The following is a 16380-nucleotide window of genomic DNA, read 5'->3' on the forward strand; positions in this document are numbered from 1 at the left end:
TGTAATACTCAACCTTTGGATAATTACTCGAAAATATATATTTAGGGTATTACTACAAAGTATAGTAGAAGATTTTTTTCATGCAGTAATCTTGTTGAGAAACCCCAAGTGGAAAGAATAAGGACCTAGTGTAAAACTTTTTAAAAGATTTTGGGTTAAAGAATAAATGAAAAAGGATGGATATGAAAATGTTTATGGAAACCGAGGACCTAAAAGTAGGATGGAAGGGATCTTTTAAAAAATGTTGTGTTATAACCTGGGGACCGTTGAGTAATTTGAAAAGGACCTTTTGAGAATACTATTTTCATAATTCAGGGGATCTATTGGTGAGTTTTTCAGGGACTGTTTTGTAAGAAAATATATTTGGAGGGATTGAAAATGAATTTCGGCTGAAAAATGTAATTTAGAGGAAAAATCTAGGGTTTGAGAAATTGTTCATCTTCTTCTCCATCTTTGATGCACAAAGAATCTCGAGAAGGAAAAATAAAATAAAAATGAAGAAATGAGGAGAAAAATGGGAGATTTGAGGTGGGGGATGGGAGATCGCTGGGAGGGAGTTTCACGGAGGGATGGTTTTTAGCTAGTAAGAGCTTTTCTTAGTGTATTTTTGATGAATGAGTGTATGTATGCATGTATATACGTGTATTTGATGGATTTGATGAAGATAATGATGGATTTGAGTAGAAAAACATGTTTAATGGTTATGACTGATTGTTAGCTCAATTTGTGTTGAAAAATCATAGTATTTGTGATGAATCTAGCTTGAATGAATGATGAGATTTTCGGGCTTTTCTCGTAGCAAATTCGTAGCAATCGAGATTAGGTTTGGTTTAGTTAATTAAGTTGATGATTATGATGATTAAGATGTTAATGATGATGGTTAGATTGGAATTGGTTGAGTTAGCCAAGTTGATTTGATTGGATCAAACCAAGTTATAATCGATTTGGTTGAGTTGAATTGAATTGAATTGATTGAGTTGAGTTTGATTTGGTTTAACCAAGTTCATTTAATTGAATTGGAATTGGGTTTGGATGAATTGATCTGGTCAGGGTTTGATTAAATCAAGTTGAGTGTGGTTGGACTTGAATGGTTTGGTTGAATTGAATTAGTTGAAGTTGATTTGGGTTTGGTTTGGATGTTGGGCTTCAGGGTTTTGAATGAACCAAGTTTGGTTCAATATATTTTTAGTATAGAAATTGAGTTGGTTTCAAAGGCTGATTGGTTTAATTAAACCCGGTTCAGTGAAATTGAGTTTGGTTCAGGTGAATTTGAGCTTGGTTCGATTGGAATTGAGGGATGGTTCAGGGTTGGTCCGGAATGGTCTCAGTCAAATTGAGTTGGCTTAAGTGCAATTGGAGACCAATTTGATTATGCAATGGCCGGGTTTGAGCCGATTGAGGTGAGTGGGCTGATAGAGAGTTGATTATTATTTTTGTATTTTCTTTTGAGTTTAAATATGTTATTTATTTTTATTATATTATTCTGTTAGGTGTTATTCAGGCTTAGGAGAGAGTTCAGCCTCAGGAAGGAACCCAAGAACACCAGGTGAGTTGGTAGTGGCTATTATTTTAAATAATTGATTAATTATTATTATTTTGAAATAATTATTTAATGGCTAGTATTTTTGAAAATAAATGTTTAAGTATTTCATTTTATACATGTTTAATTACGTATAAGGTCGAAATATACTTATATTTATTTTTCCCTACGATGTGCCATGATAACCGTATTGATACATCTCGGTTTTTGTATAATTATACGATGTTGTGAATAGTGAAAAATACATGTATATGTGATTTAATTATTCAATTCTTGTATTTATTTTTGATGGGTATATATGCTTTTGATTTGGAGTGATTTGCGAAAACCATGTGAGCATATTAAAGATGTTTTATCGGCATTGTTAGTAGAATTGGTTTTCATTCTCGGTATAGGAATGGTATCGTGGATCTTTCTTGGTATTACGCATGGTTATACTTTTAGCGTTGGCTTTTCAAGGAAAATAATGTTTATTTCGTGATGTGAATACTTGTCTCGGAAAAGGATCCCGTGATATGATTTATATCGATGGTATTATTAGCTTATTTACTTGATGGTTTTGATGGTGACGGGCTAAAGGCCCGACTCATGCAGTAGTGGGTCTCCCACGGGCCGACCTTTAGAGGTGGCGTGGTGGACACAGGTGTTGATTACTACGAGGGCCGGTTCGGTGGGAGTGTAGAGCCCCGTTGGATATTCATCGGTGATGCCGGGTCAGCGAGCCGGTGAGCCCGGTGGGTCGACGCTTGGGGCGTGAGTTCCTTGCGACGGCTCAACCCAGCGGCCGCCACGAAGGTTTAGAGAGTTTTCTGAGACCATGTTATCTTTGGGTGAGTGTTGGGTATTGCGTTATTTTTGAATTTGAAATTTATGTTATTTTTTGAATTGTGATGAGGGTGATCTTTCACAAAATTTGTGTTTTCTGAAAAATCAATTGATGTTGATCTATGTTGAATTTATGTTTCAAAAGTTCTTTAAAGATTGTATTTTGCTAGAATTCTGGTATTTTGGAAAAGTTGGAAAAATTATTTGAGAAGTTGGTATTTATATACTTTATATATCATGTATGTTAAGTATTTGAAATTATTAAGCCACCACCCGAATTGACCTATGTGTCAGTGGGCAGGAGCGGGGACCCTAGATTGCTCGATCGACTATAGAGCTAGTCGAGGTTGAGTCCGAGGACCTGCAGATGGGTCCCCCTTTCTTTATTTCTTGTCATTGGTGTTGTGATCTTGTAGCGGTTGTACTCGAAATTTGAAGTTATCAGTATTCATAATATTTATGTATTTGAACCTCAGTAGTTGGTGTAAAAGTTGTAAAATCGTGATTTGTAGGTCCGATTTTGTTTAAAAGCAGGTGTCGGTTTCGATTAAAAGGGAATTTTTAAGCGATGGGTGCCACATTTACCTCGTATAGAAGGGGTGGGTGTGACATCTTTTGTATCGAGTCATGAGGTTGAGATATCCGCTTGGTAGAGATCACGGGTTGTGATCTCGAGCCTAAGTTTAGAAGTCGTGTCTAGACTTAAAGGTTTAGTAGTGATTAGACAGAAAGTTAAGGGCCCAATAGAGTATTTAGAGTCTCCAATCGGGTTAAAACCTAAGTTGCATGTTGGGATTGAGGACTGATAGTAGGTTTTGACATTTTGGAGACAAAGAGTCGAGTAGCGTATCAGTAATCGGGATCATGGGTCGAGATATTTCGACGGAATTGTTTTTATCCAAAATGAGTTGACTTGAAGATGCCAAAAGAAGTGTGTTTGGCATGTTGTTCTGATGACTCGATATATAGTGATTTGCAGATGTGATTATTTACTATTAAGCATATTTGTAGCAAGAGAAAGCAGGACCTTGGAACCCGATAGAAATGAAATTCAGTGATATCAGATTGATGTATGCTAAGAAATTTCGAGGACGAAATTTTCTTAAGGGAGAAGGATTGTAATACCCTGAACCTTTGGATAATTCTTCGGAAAAAAATATTTAGGGTATTACTCTACGAGTAGCGATAGATTTTTCTACAGTAGTAATCTCTTGTTGAGAAAACCCCAGTGGAAAGAATAAGGACCTAAGTGTAAAACTTTTTAAAAAGATTTTTGGGTTAAAGAATAAATGAAAAGGATGGACATGAAATGTTTATGAAACCGAGGACCTGAAAAGTAGGATGGAAGGGATCTTTTTAAAAATGTTGTGTTATAACCCAGGGACCGTTGGGTAATTTGAAAGGGACCTCTTTGAGAATACTATTTCATAATTCAGGGATCATTGGTGAGTTTTTTTCAGGGACTGTTTTGTAAGAAAATATATTTGGAGGGATTGAAAAATGAATTTCGGCTGAAAATGTAATTTTAGAGGAAAAATCTAGGGTTTTGAGAAATTGCTCATCTTCTTCTCCATCTTTGCGCTACAAGAACTTTGAGAAGAAAAATAAAATAAAAATGAAGAAATGAGGAGAAAAACTGGGAGATTTGAGGTGGGTGGGATGGGAGATCGCCTATGAGCTCTCGGGAGGGATGGTTTTAGTTGGTAAGAGCTTTTCTGGTGTATTTTTGATGAATGAGTGTATGTATGCAGTGATATATGTGTATTTGATGGATTTGATGAAGATAATGATGGATTTGAGTAGGAAAAACATGTTTAATGGTTATAGATGATTGTGCTCAATTTGTCGTTGAAAAATCGTTGTATTTGTGATGAATCTAAGCTTGAATGAAGGATGAGATTTTCGGTTTCTCATGTAGCACATTCTTGTAGCACCTAGATTAGGGGTTTGGTTTAGATTAATTAAGTTGATGATTATGATGATTAAGATGTTAATGATGATGGTTAGATTGGAATTGGTTGAGTTAGCGAGTTGATTTGGTTGGATCAGAGCAGTTATAATTGATTTGGTTGAGTTGAATTGAATTGAATTGATTGAGTTGAGTTTGATTTGGTTTTATAAAGTTCAGCTAATTGAATTGGAATTGGGTTTTGGATGAGGAATTGAATTGGTTGGGTTTGATTGAATTGATCAGTCGGGGGTTTGATTAAATCGAGTTGAGTGTGGTTGGACTTGAATGGTTTGGTTGAATCGAATTAGTTGAAGTTGATTTGGGTTTGGTTTGGATGTTGGGCTGCAGGGTTTTGGGCTGAGCAAGTTGGTTCGATATATTTTTGTATAAGAATTGAGTTGGTTCGAAAGGCTGATTGGTTTAATTAAGCACTACGGTTCGAGTGAAAATTGAGTTTGGTTAGATGAATTTGAGCTTGGTTCGATTGGAATTGAGGATGGTTCGGGGTTGGTGAGAATGGTGCAGTCGAATTGAGTTGGGCTGAAGTGCGATTGGAGACCAGTTTGATTATCTCGAGGTCGGGGTTTGAACAGAGTTGGAGTGAGTGGGCCCAATGAGAGTTGATTATTATTTTTGTATTTTCTTTTTGAGTTTAAATATGTTATTTATTTTTTATTATATTATTCATTAGGGTGTTATTGAGACAGGAGAGAGTTCGGGAGCCTAGGAGGAACCCAAGAACAGGTGTGAGTTGGTAGTGGCTATTATTTTTAAATAATTGATTAATTATTATTATTTTGAAATAATTATTTAATGGGCTCAGTATTTTGAAAAATAAATGTTTAAGTATTTCATTTTATCATGTTTAATTACGTATAAAGGTCGAAAATATCTTATATTTATTTTCCTACTGATGTCTCATGATAGCTCAGTATTGATACATCGGGTTTTTGTATAATTATACGTGTTGTGAATGGTGAAAAATCGTGCATATGTGATTTAATTATTCAATTCTTGTATTTATTTTTGATGGGTATATATGCTTTGATTTGGAGTGATTTGCGAAACCATGTATGAGCGTATTAAAGATGTTTTATCGGCATTGTTAGTAGAATTGCTTTCATTTCCCGGTATGGGAATGGTATCATGGATCTTCTTGGTATTATGCATGAGTTATACTTTTGGCGATTGACTTTGTGGAAAAATAATGTTTATTTCCGTGATGTGAATACTTTGTCTCGAAAAAGGATCCTGTGATATGATTTATATCGATGGTATTATTCTTTGTATTTACTTGATGGTTTTGACTGGTGACGGGCTAGAGGCCCGACTCATCTGCGATAGTGGGTCCCCCGGGCCGGCCTTTAGAGGTGGCGTGGTGGACTCGGGTGTTGATGACTACGAGGGCCGTTCGGTGGGAGTGTAGAGCCCCGACGGATATTCATCGAGTGGCATGGGGTCAGCGACCGGTGAACCGATGGGTCGGCAGGTCAGGGCGTGAGTTCTCGGCGGCTCCCCGAACCCAGCTGCGCCACGGCGAGAGGTTTAGAGAGTTTTCTAGACACATGTTATCTGGGTGAGTGTTGGGTATTGCGTTATTTTTGAATTTGAAATTTATGTTATTTTTGATGTGATGAGGCGTTATCTTACAAAATTTGTGTGAGAAAAATCGATTGATGTTGATCTATGTTGAATTTATGTTTCAAAAAGTTCTTTAAAGATCAGTATTTGCTAGAATTAGGGTATTTTGGAAAAGTTGGAAAAATTATTTGAGAAGTTGGTATTTATATACTTTTATATCTATGATTTAAGTATTTGAAATTAGTAAGCTAACCGACATTACGTAATAGGCTGTGCAGGCAGGACCCTAGATTGCTCGATCGACTATAGAGCTAGTCGGGTTGAGTCCGGGACTGCGGTGGGTCCCTCTCTTTATTTCTTATCGTCGGTGTTGTGATCTTGTAGCGGTTGTACCATAAATTTGAGTTATCGTATTCATGATATTTATGTATTTGAACACTGTAGTTGGTGTAAAGTTGTAAATGTGATTTGTAGGTCCGATTTTGTTTAAAGCAGGGGTGTCGGTTCGAGTTAAAAGGGAATTTTAAGCGTGGGTGCTCAGCATTTACGCTCGATGAAGGGGTGGGTGTGACATATAAGCTAACCAGCAACCATGAAACAGAATACAAACACACTAATGGATCCATGTTCTTATACAACATACTCATTCTCAAAAATAAACATACAAGATACAAGAAGTGGGTACAAAAAGAAAGCTAGTGAATGCCTAACACTCTGGCTTGCCGCCACACTACTGGTCGCTAGATCCTGGAAAGAAAGAAGATGGTGAGTAACTTAAGTCACTTAGTGAAGGGTTAGCACAATCCTAGTGCAATATAAAAAAATAATAATAATAAAAACATCAATAAAACCAAGTCATTGCAATAATACAAATAGACCAGAACCTTTCTACACATATAATTACACATATATGAGTAAAGAAACCGTCGATAGTATACACGAATGACTTTTGCTCAAATGAGAGTGCCCACAATTCAAAACCAAGGGTTTGTATAAAATAAATTTAACAACTTTAACACATAAAATGCTTTAGCAAAACGATAGTTCAAGAGTCTTACGAGATATCACATTTCAAGAGTTCTTCGCATGAAAACATCAAAATTTTCAAAATACGAAATGAAATCAACATCTCAATCAATAAGTGGTGGTCTAAAAACCTTTCTAAGTTATGGTTGCTGCTAAGTCTAGAGCCGTCAAGGTCCTCATGCCTTTGACGTTAACCCACCGAGAATCCGTGTGGTGACTCATGTTTCCCAGTGTATATCCAATCAGAGTTTTACGCGCCACCTAAACTGGACAGTTAACTCGGGTATTAACGCCACCTCAAAAGGCTGGCTGTGAAGTCCGCCACTGCAGCAGGGAAGGACTCTGCGCAATCACCATCAAAATATATAGAAGCTCAAAAATATAATCTATGCAAACACCCAAAAAGTCAAGATCCAGGACAGTATCCCTATCGGGATTGAAAAACAATTCCACAAGTGCCGATGGTAAAATCACAATAGTATAAAAACAAGGTTTCAGAATTCATTCAATCCCAAATAAAAGCATGATCATTGGCATATGATTCAAATATCAAATAATTTATAAAACAACAATAGCATGAAAAACCTTTCCAAACTGGTTAAAAACCTTAGTTCAACACAATAAGCCATGAATTATTGTCATTCATACTAATGGAATACGCAAACAATATATATATATATATATATATATATATATATATTATTAGAATTATGCAATCATATAACCACTCACAACTTAGGCAAATAAAACCCTGTGCAAGCTACTCCTTAATTGGCTCCATGCCTCGGGACAAGCCCTCACCTCTTAGTCAGAGCAAATACACAAACAATAAACAATAAGTAAACCAAGAAGCCAAAAAAGAACCCTCAGTTAACAATGCCAAGAAACCCTAACTTGAACCTAAGGTTGGCTCAAGACTAATTTCAAGATTCCCAAAGAATTCCTAAGGGTTTAAGCTTCATCTAAAACAAAGAGTTTAAAGAAACAATTAAGTTTAACCGGTGCTACAATAAATAAGAACCCTAGCAAACCTTGGTTTAAGGATACAACAATTCAAGGAAACAAGACAATGAAATTCACTCAATTAAATTCTTACAAAAATAATTCAACAAGAAGAACAAGGATTAAACTATCAAACCTCCCGAAGATCAATTATCCATTAAACACAAGGGAGAGAAGGAAGAGGAGAGGCTTACCTCAAGATTTCAAGGATCAAATGGATGGATTTTAGCTCAAAAGTTGGAAGAACAAAGCTAGCAAACCTCCTTTCTAACTCCAAAGGAAGCACAAGGAAAAGGAGGAAAGAAGGAGAAGAGAGGACCAAGGAGATGGAGAAGAAAACACAAGCAAAAGAAAGCCAAAGTGGCTTTAAAGCCCAACTGGGTGCGCCTCATGGTATGGAGCATATTGTGTTTGCCTTCATAGTCCTCCAAAAAAAAAAAAGGGAAGACCAAGGAAAAGTCCAAACATATGTGAAGTTTTATAACAACATGCACAACATAGTCTAAGGCTTGAAACTCATTTTAAATGGTTGAAAGGAAATGGTTACCATGTTGTTTCTTGTGTGGGATTTGTAAATTAAATTGTGTTAAAAGCTTGAGCTTTCCTTGTGTTTTATCTTGTCCTCGTACAATGGTCGAGGTGTTGTTGATTGATGAATATGGATGACTTTTATACTCTGAGTGGAGTTGTGTTTATTGTGGTGACTGTATGGTGATATCCTACTGCAGTAGGTGGTCTCCACGGCTAGCCTGTTGAGGTGGCGTGATGATCGACTGATTACTACGAGGGTCAGTTCAGGTGGGAGTGTAGATCTCTGACTGGATATTCATCGGGTAGCCAGAGTCACCAACCGGTGAACTGATGGGTCAACGTCAAGGGTATGAGTACCTTGACGGCTTTGAACCTAGCCATGGCCACGGCTAAGGTTTAGAGAGTTTTCTAGACCACGTTATGCTGGGTGAGTGTTGGGTATTGTGCTTATTTATTAAAACCATGTTTTTTTGGTTTTGGTGTTATAAACCCTAGTTGGGGAAAAAATGGTTTTCTTGGTATTATTATGTTATTTTAATCCTTTTGAAGACTTCTATTATATGTGTTAATGTTTCTAAACTAGTATTGTTTTGGTAAAACTTTTATTTTGATGTTTATTATTGTTATTACTGTTGGTGTATTTCTGCTAAAGTTGTGCTAACCTCCCCTCACTGAGTAACTTGAGTTACTCATCCCTCTTTCTTTCTCCCAGTCTGTTGCAGGTAGTAGGTGTGACTGTGTGGCAGCGTACTTGGCATTTGCTATTGTTCTATCTTTTGTTGTATTTCCTTCAGTTCATGTATGTTGTTGTTGTCATGGAACATATTATAAGGCCTATGGATCCACTAGTGTGTAGAAAACTTTGTTGCATAGTTTAGTATCTAAATAACTCTTAAACATGTACTATCATTTCCTACTGTTGTTAGTGTTGTTTCCTTGTGTATTTGCGAACCTCTATATTTTCTATATCCTACTACTACTATTGTTGTTGTTGTTGTTGTTGTTGTTGTTGTTGTTGTTGTTATTATTGTTGAATTCCAAGTGTATTGATTAGCCTTGCGGCGTCCTGAGGGTTGAGTGGCGGGGTATCCCTCCTCGGGATTGTTGTAGCGATTGTCGCGTCCTGTGGGCCCGTGTGTCGGGGCGTGACACATAGAGTATGTTTGCTATTTAATTTTTTGACTTCCACATGTACATATTTCAGCTAAAGATTTTGATTTGTTTGCACTTGATTGTAATCCACCATCAACATAACTTCAGTGCCAAGTAGATAATCAACAAACAATGCACATACTACTTCCAGTGTTCAGAAGATAATTACTCGACTGCCAAATGGGCCACCTATCCCACTAACCAGCTTCAACAATCCCGCAAGGCAACTCAACTTGCAAGACATGTAGCTCAACTTGCCAGAAGGATCACTTAATCTACATAAGAGAAAGGTAGTATAGCTAATACTGCATTATGCACTAAAGTACTCCATTGTTGTATTTTGTATGGAAGTGATAAGACAAACTTAAATGCCTCAAGGTCCATAATTTTGTATTAGAGTACTCCATTACTATATTTTGCAATGTAGTCAGACCCGGACCGGCCCGTCGGTCCAACCGGAAAAACTGGGAACCGGCCATGTGGCCGGCTCGGGTATACCCCATTGAACTGGGTATGGAAAAACCCGGTGGCCCTGGCGGTTCAACCGAGAACCGGTTGACCCGACCGAGTTAAACGGATCACAATGTTAGAAATTTTTACAATATTTAATACTTTATTATTATTTTCTCATTAGAAACCACAAAATCAAGTATATTTAATAATATTAATTTATATTTTATAATCAATAAATAGAATTACAATATATATTAATCATAAACATATCAACAAAAATTAACATTTAAAAATAAAATCCATTAATATGTTATGTAAATACTTTCTAAAAATTTAATTTATTAAGAAAATAAAACAATAAATGAGTGTAATTTTATTATAAAAGTATAAAAAAATATTCTAACTAAATAAAAAATATAAGAAAATTTAAAACAAAATAAAAACTCATTTGAGATTGGGTAAGTTATATAATTTATTGATAAAATGTATCATCCATATAAAAGGATAAGTAATAGTGAATTAAATTTCTTATCTATTCTAATAAAATCAACCAATAAACAAATAAATAAATAACACCGAGAGAAGTTCGATAATTATATATTAATATATTAAATTTGTAAATATTTAAAAAACAAAAAAATAAATGACATAATTAGTAAACTAGTGTATATAAGGTAATTTATCAATTTAAATATTAAATTTGAGTAGCTTTTTATATTATAATTATGGTTTTAATATTGTATTTGTTTATTATTGATTATTATAATATTTTTTATATTTTATTATTGACCCTGGTTCAACCCCGGTTCGACCCGGTCGAACCCATTAACCCCTGACCCCTGGACTTAATAGGGTCAATGCTGGGGCCGGGTCTGACAACCTTGATATTTTGTACTGGAATACCCTTGTGCGTATTTCCAAATGACATGAAGTTTTTTTAATATGATTTGCTTAAAATTGATAAGCCTACTTTAGTGGGTTCATTTAACTCATGGTCATAAATGTTTGTTTTTTATAACGCTGTGGCCATAAAACTTTTTTTGGTAACACAAATTATACTTAATTTTTTTTCCGGTTGCACGTAAACCCATAACAACCTGTTTTGAGGCTGTTTTTGCCGAGTTTGTAGACATGACGTTGATTTGGTGCTGATATGGCGCTAACTCGGCGCCTCCGCATCAACAAACTCGTCAAAAACAACCTCAAAGCAAGCCATTATTGCCTCACTTGCAATCGGAGAAAAGTTAATTGACTTTTGTGTTACAATAAATAGTTTTATGGCCACAACGTTATAAAATACAAACATTTGTGGTTATGAGTTAAATGAACCTCGACTTTGGCTGTTGGCTTTTTTATCAATTGCTCATTTTCTTCGAATTTTCTTAAAATCATCTACATTCGGATAACAACATCAAGTAAAACAATTGCAAATCATATTTAATAAAAAAATGGACAAGTACATACTCAACTCATATCATTTAGTAATTGCAGACCATGGTCACAAACATGTAATGGTTGATGCTAAATGTTGGAAAATGCCATATATAAGTTACCGTGCCATCCTCTTCCTCTTCTAAGCTCTTTCATTAGTATGTGATCTTTTGATTTTAAATAAAAAGAGAGATGGCGCTTCAAAATTCTTCATGGTTAGCCACGCTGTTGTTCCACTATTTTCTCTTCCTTTGCAACTTGATTTGGAGTTCCCATCGCCAAACTCAGCTCTGCAGAGAACTTTACTTACCTTTTTTCCACTATTAACCAAACGATGGGTGACAAACGAGCTGGTGCTGAAGAAGAAGAAGAAAGGTGTTAACTCTCTCGTTACTCTAGCTTAATGAGAAAATTAAACTAACTTGATCGAGTTGGCTCCAACTCAAACGGGAAAAGGTTTTTTATGTGAAAGGTCAATTTTGCCTTGCCACGTAAATAGACTCATTGATGGTTTTTTCCCTTGATTTACCAAAACCGGAAAACCACAAGGTACTTAAATGTAAAAAAAACACACACACACATGCCTTGATTTACAAGAGAGTAATGCTATATCAAGCAAACCCGATCAGCACGAACCGCCCACTAACCGATGTGGCTGGTGGTGACGTGGCTGGTTCTATCTCCTCATTATTATTATTTTTAATTTAAAAAGAATGAGAACGACTTTAGTTATCTCTATCACGTGGCTCTCTCTTTCTCTCTCCTGCCTCGTTCTCCCCTCTCGGTTCCCAGCTACCATATCACCAGCTCCACCGACGACTCTCCTGCTCCACCGGCGACTATCCTACACCACCGATCCTGACCGTGTCGCCCCTTCCTTCTCTGCTGTGCCCCGATCAAAGCGGGGACTCCCCTCTCGGTTCCCAGTCTCTCTCTCTTTCTCCTGTCTCGTTCTTCCTTCTCTCGGTTCCCAGCTACCACATCACCAGCTCACTTTGCGGTCAAAGAGGTGGATGTGGGACTGGTCGCGGATCTCGGAAGACTGCAGCGGCTTCCCAAGATCGTCGACTTCGGCAACGCCATGGATCTCGCGCTCACGGGGCGAAAGGTGTCCGCCGGCGAGGCAAAGGCGATGGGGCTCGTTTCCAGGGTTTTTGCCGACCCGACAAAGATGGACGAGGGCATCTTCGCTCTGGCCAAGGGTAATCTTGTCATTTACGTGCATCGTGATTTGAATTCTTAAATTTTCAATTTTTAATAGAAAAAAATAGAGAAGATGAAAGAGATTTGTGGGTGGTGGTGTTCAGAGCTAGCTGCGGCCGCTGACGCGTTGATGGGGGACGAAAGGCGGTGATAATGAAGAGCAAAGACATGGCGGTTGAGAATGGGTTAGACTACGTGGCCACGTGGAATGTCGGGATGTTGAGGTCGCGAGGACCGGAGGTAGTCGTGCTCTCAAGCTCCAAAAACGCATAGCCCAACTTCTCCAAGATGTGATGTTCTGCACTCTGCTCCTTTGCATTGGTTTTGTTCAACATTCATATATTTACATGTATTTTATAAATTAAGGGGATGGCCTTTGTATTGATATTATTATAAGAAAATACAAGATTGGGTCTACAAGGAGAAATTTCAGATGATTTCATGGCATTCAGACTAACGATATTTCTTTGTCTTTGAAGTTTTTGTATCTTTTTATGCGCCTGTAAACTTTGAGCGTTAAGACAGATGTCACGCTCGGATATGCAATAAAAATCAAACAAAATACCAATTTATAAGCCTTGCCATCAATCAATAGATTCAGTCAATGCCTTAGCTTAAAACCATCAGTGAGTCATTATGTACATGCTTAGTGACCAGATAATCGAAGGAAACTCTTGTTCATCTTACTATCAAACCAGCATACCACTACTTGAGAAAATGAAGGATTGAAAAGCACAGAAGGAAATTGAAACCCAAGACAGAACGCAGGAAGAAGACAAAGGAGGGAAATGGAAACGATTGAGTGTGAAACCATCAATAATGAGGAGAGAGAACAAGACAGGAGAGAGAAAGAGAGAGCCAAAGTCATTCTCATTCTTTTTAAATTAAAAAAAAAAATAATGAGAGAGAACCAGCCACGTCACCACCAGCCACATCAGTTGCGTGGCTGGTTCGTGTGACTGGTTCGCTTGATATAGCATTACTCTTTACAAAAACCCGAAACCACAATATTTTTTTTTTTTTTAACTTTCCCCTTATATTTTTGCATTAACAGTCTTTCCCCTTTTGACATTATTTGACGCAAAAGTTGTAACATACAGTTGCAACATAAATAGATTTGAACTCCAATTAATGCAGATTAAAAAATCTTGACCAGATTTGCCAACATGTCACATTTTCCCCCTTTGTGACACAATGATGCCCACACTGCATATGCTCCCCTGAACATGCTCCTCCTGAAAGACACCAGTTCTGCTAAGTTGTAACTTAAGTTGCAAGTTGCAACACACGAGCTGCGAAATGAAAGCGCCTTTTGAAATAACCTTGACTCCTTAAGTTGCAACATGCGCTGTGACTCTCATTGCAAGAGCTCCAATAACCCAACTCTAAATACATAAAACCGTTACAACCAAGATTACAACTTAATAGTTCATAGTTATAACATGAAACAAATGAACAGTAGAAAGAAAAGTAAACTAATGTTAACAATTGGGTTGTAATTTCAGAATAGTTTTTGCAAATAACAGTTTAGTCAACTTCAAATTTTCAATATTTTACAAATATTTTTCAAAAAATTGCCAAATTATAGAGTTTGCTACAAATGCCTCTGTATCCAACACCAACCCCTTCCCACCCAACTTAAATGAAAATATACCCAAAGGGAAGCAGAAAATAAAATAAGGTTTGAATTTGAGCCTGGCCTGACCCTATCATCTGTTTTGAGTGAGGATGGGGGCTTTGCTAACCAGCTAAAGTTCCAGTTCGAATAGCTTTGATCAGCAGGAGGTGATTTAAAATCCCTAATATCTTCAGAATCTATGCTCCTGACTAAGGATATGTAAAATTAAATGAGCAACCCTATCTAAAATGACAATATGCGAAAACTCAACTTAAAGAAAACTAAACCAATTTTTTTCAACAAAAAACCAAGTTTAAACTAAGAAAAATTAATTAAATTCAAGTTTCAACAATTAATAGTTAACATGCAACTCTATGAAAAAAAAGTCATGAGGATGTGTAAAATTAAATGAGCCACCCCGACTAAAATGACTATATGTAATAAAAAAAGCCAATTTAAAGTTTCCTTTCTTTTTGTTGCTGGGTTGTTTGAATTGCATCTAGCACTCACTTGAATTTTATGATCTCAGCTATCAATTTTTTGTTTTTCCGTTAAAGGAGTACTATCTTACTAACCAAGCTGGAGATACAAGTTATCATCCAGAAAGAAACACCTTTTGATGACCAGGTGACATTTGGAATGCTATGTATAATCTGCTAGGAGAAACAACAAAGAAGAGGCCATCAGTTGTGCTCAGAAAAAATGATCACTGTATTGGCGAAAAATCAGAAGTGGAGCGCATGCCAATATGCCATGCAGTGTTACAAGATCTTGTGATAGCAATGTTACGTACCATCAGAAGGGTCAGTTGTAGCTTGAGCTGTAGATCTCTGAACAAGGACCAAGAGGCATAGCATGATGAAGCAAGAGAATGAAGTCCTGATCATCACCATCATATATAAGTTTCCTTTCTCTGATCTCTGCCTCTTGCCTCTTGCCTCTTGCTGGGTGTTCATACAGCTTTCATGTGGACCAAGTTCTTAGCGCAACTCAGTTAGAACTTTCATGTCTTCTTATGATCAGTTTCCTTTTTTTATATACAGAACAAAGAAAAGTTCAGCAGACACGCACACACACATATTGAACTATGCATACCTATCTATATATTTATATATTGGATGTTGATGGGAGTGGAGGTTGGCTTGCAAGTCTATAGATGGTATACTTTTTATTCTTCCGGGAAGCCTTCGCTACTCCAATGTACGGTTCTTTCCTACATTTGTTTTTTGAAGTCAACACTACATTTGCAAGCTAGTATATTTTGCGAAGTCCTGAGGCATAGCATCAGATATCTTGTTGTTTCTTAAGACCCTGAGAAAAGAAAAGTTTTCATTATGACATATACTGTGAAGAATCACAAGCTGCAATCTAGAATTTTGAATACTTACAAGGTGGTTAAGGAAGTAAGGTTGCTAACAAATGCCAAAGAAGATCCTGAACTTAAGATGCCCCCAATCCTTCTGTATCATACATATATCAGTGCTTGTCATACTGATCAATAACCAAAATGCTTGAGAAAGATGCAGTGGATGGAATCAGTAAGCCAAAACAAGATGATTGTGAAGAAACTAGGCAAGGCTGAAGACTTACACATCAGTCAATCTCTTGAGATTAGCAAAGCTTGAAGGAATTGAACCTTGGAAAGAGTTCCCTTGCATTACCCTGTTTAAGCGTTACAGATAAAACATTTTTGTGAAGCATCAAATAGATCACTCTAAGAAAGCTAACATTTTAAAGGACATGCAGATAATTGCAATATAGAAATGGTATAAGATTCACAAATGAAATACTTGAGGAAATATGCTATTATGCTACTCCAGAGTTCTTTAAGGTACTATGGTACTTATTATAGAAATCAGATGATGTTAAGAAAACCAAGGATTGGTGGCCATTTCACAGTTTACATGGATTGTGGAGGGCTTCTAGTTTCACCACAACTCTCTATGTGATTCACACAAACAATTAGCAAATAAATAACTCAAATAATGGACTAAATAAAATGACATACAAAAATCTTATCTGACATTTAAATTTAAGACAGGATAAAAGAATAATCTTACAAAGTTA

This window comes from Dioscorea cayenensis, chromosome 18 (genome assembly GCF_009730915.1).
Source record: "Dioscorea cayenensis subsp. rotundata cultivar TDr96_F1 chromosome 18, TDr96_F1_v2_PseudoChromosome.rev07_lg8_w22 25.fasta, whole genome shotgun sequence".
NCBI lineage: Eukaryota > Viridiplantae > Streptophyta > Magnoliopsida > Dioscoreales > Dioscoreaceae > Dioscorea > Dioscorea cayenensis.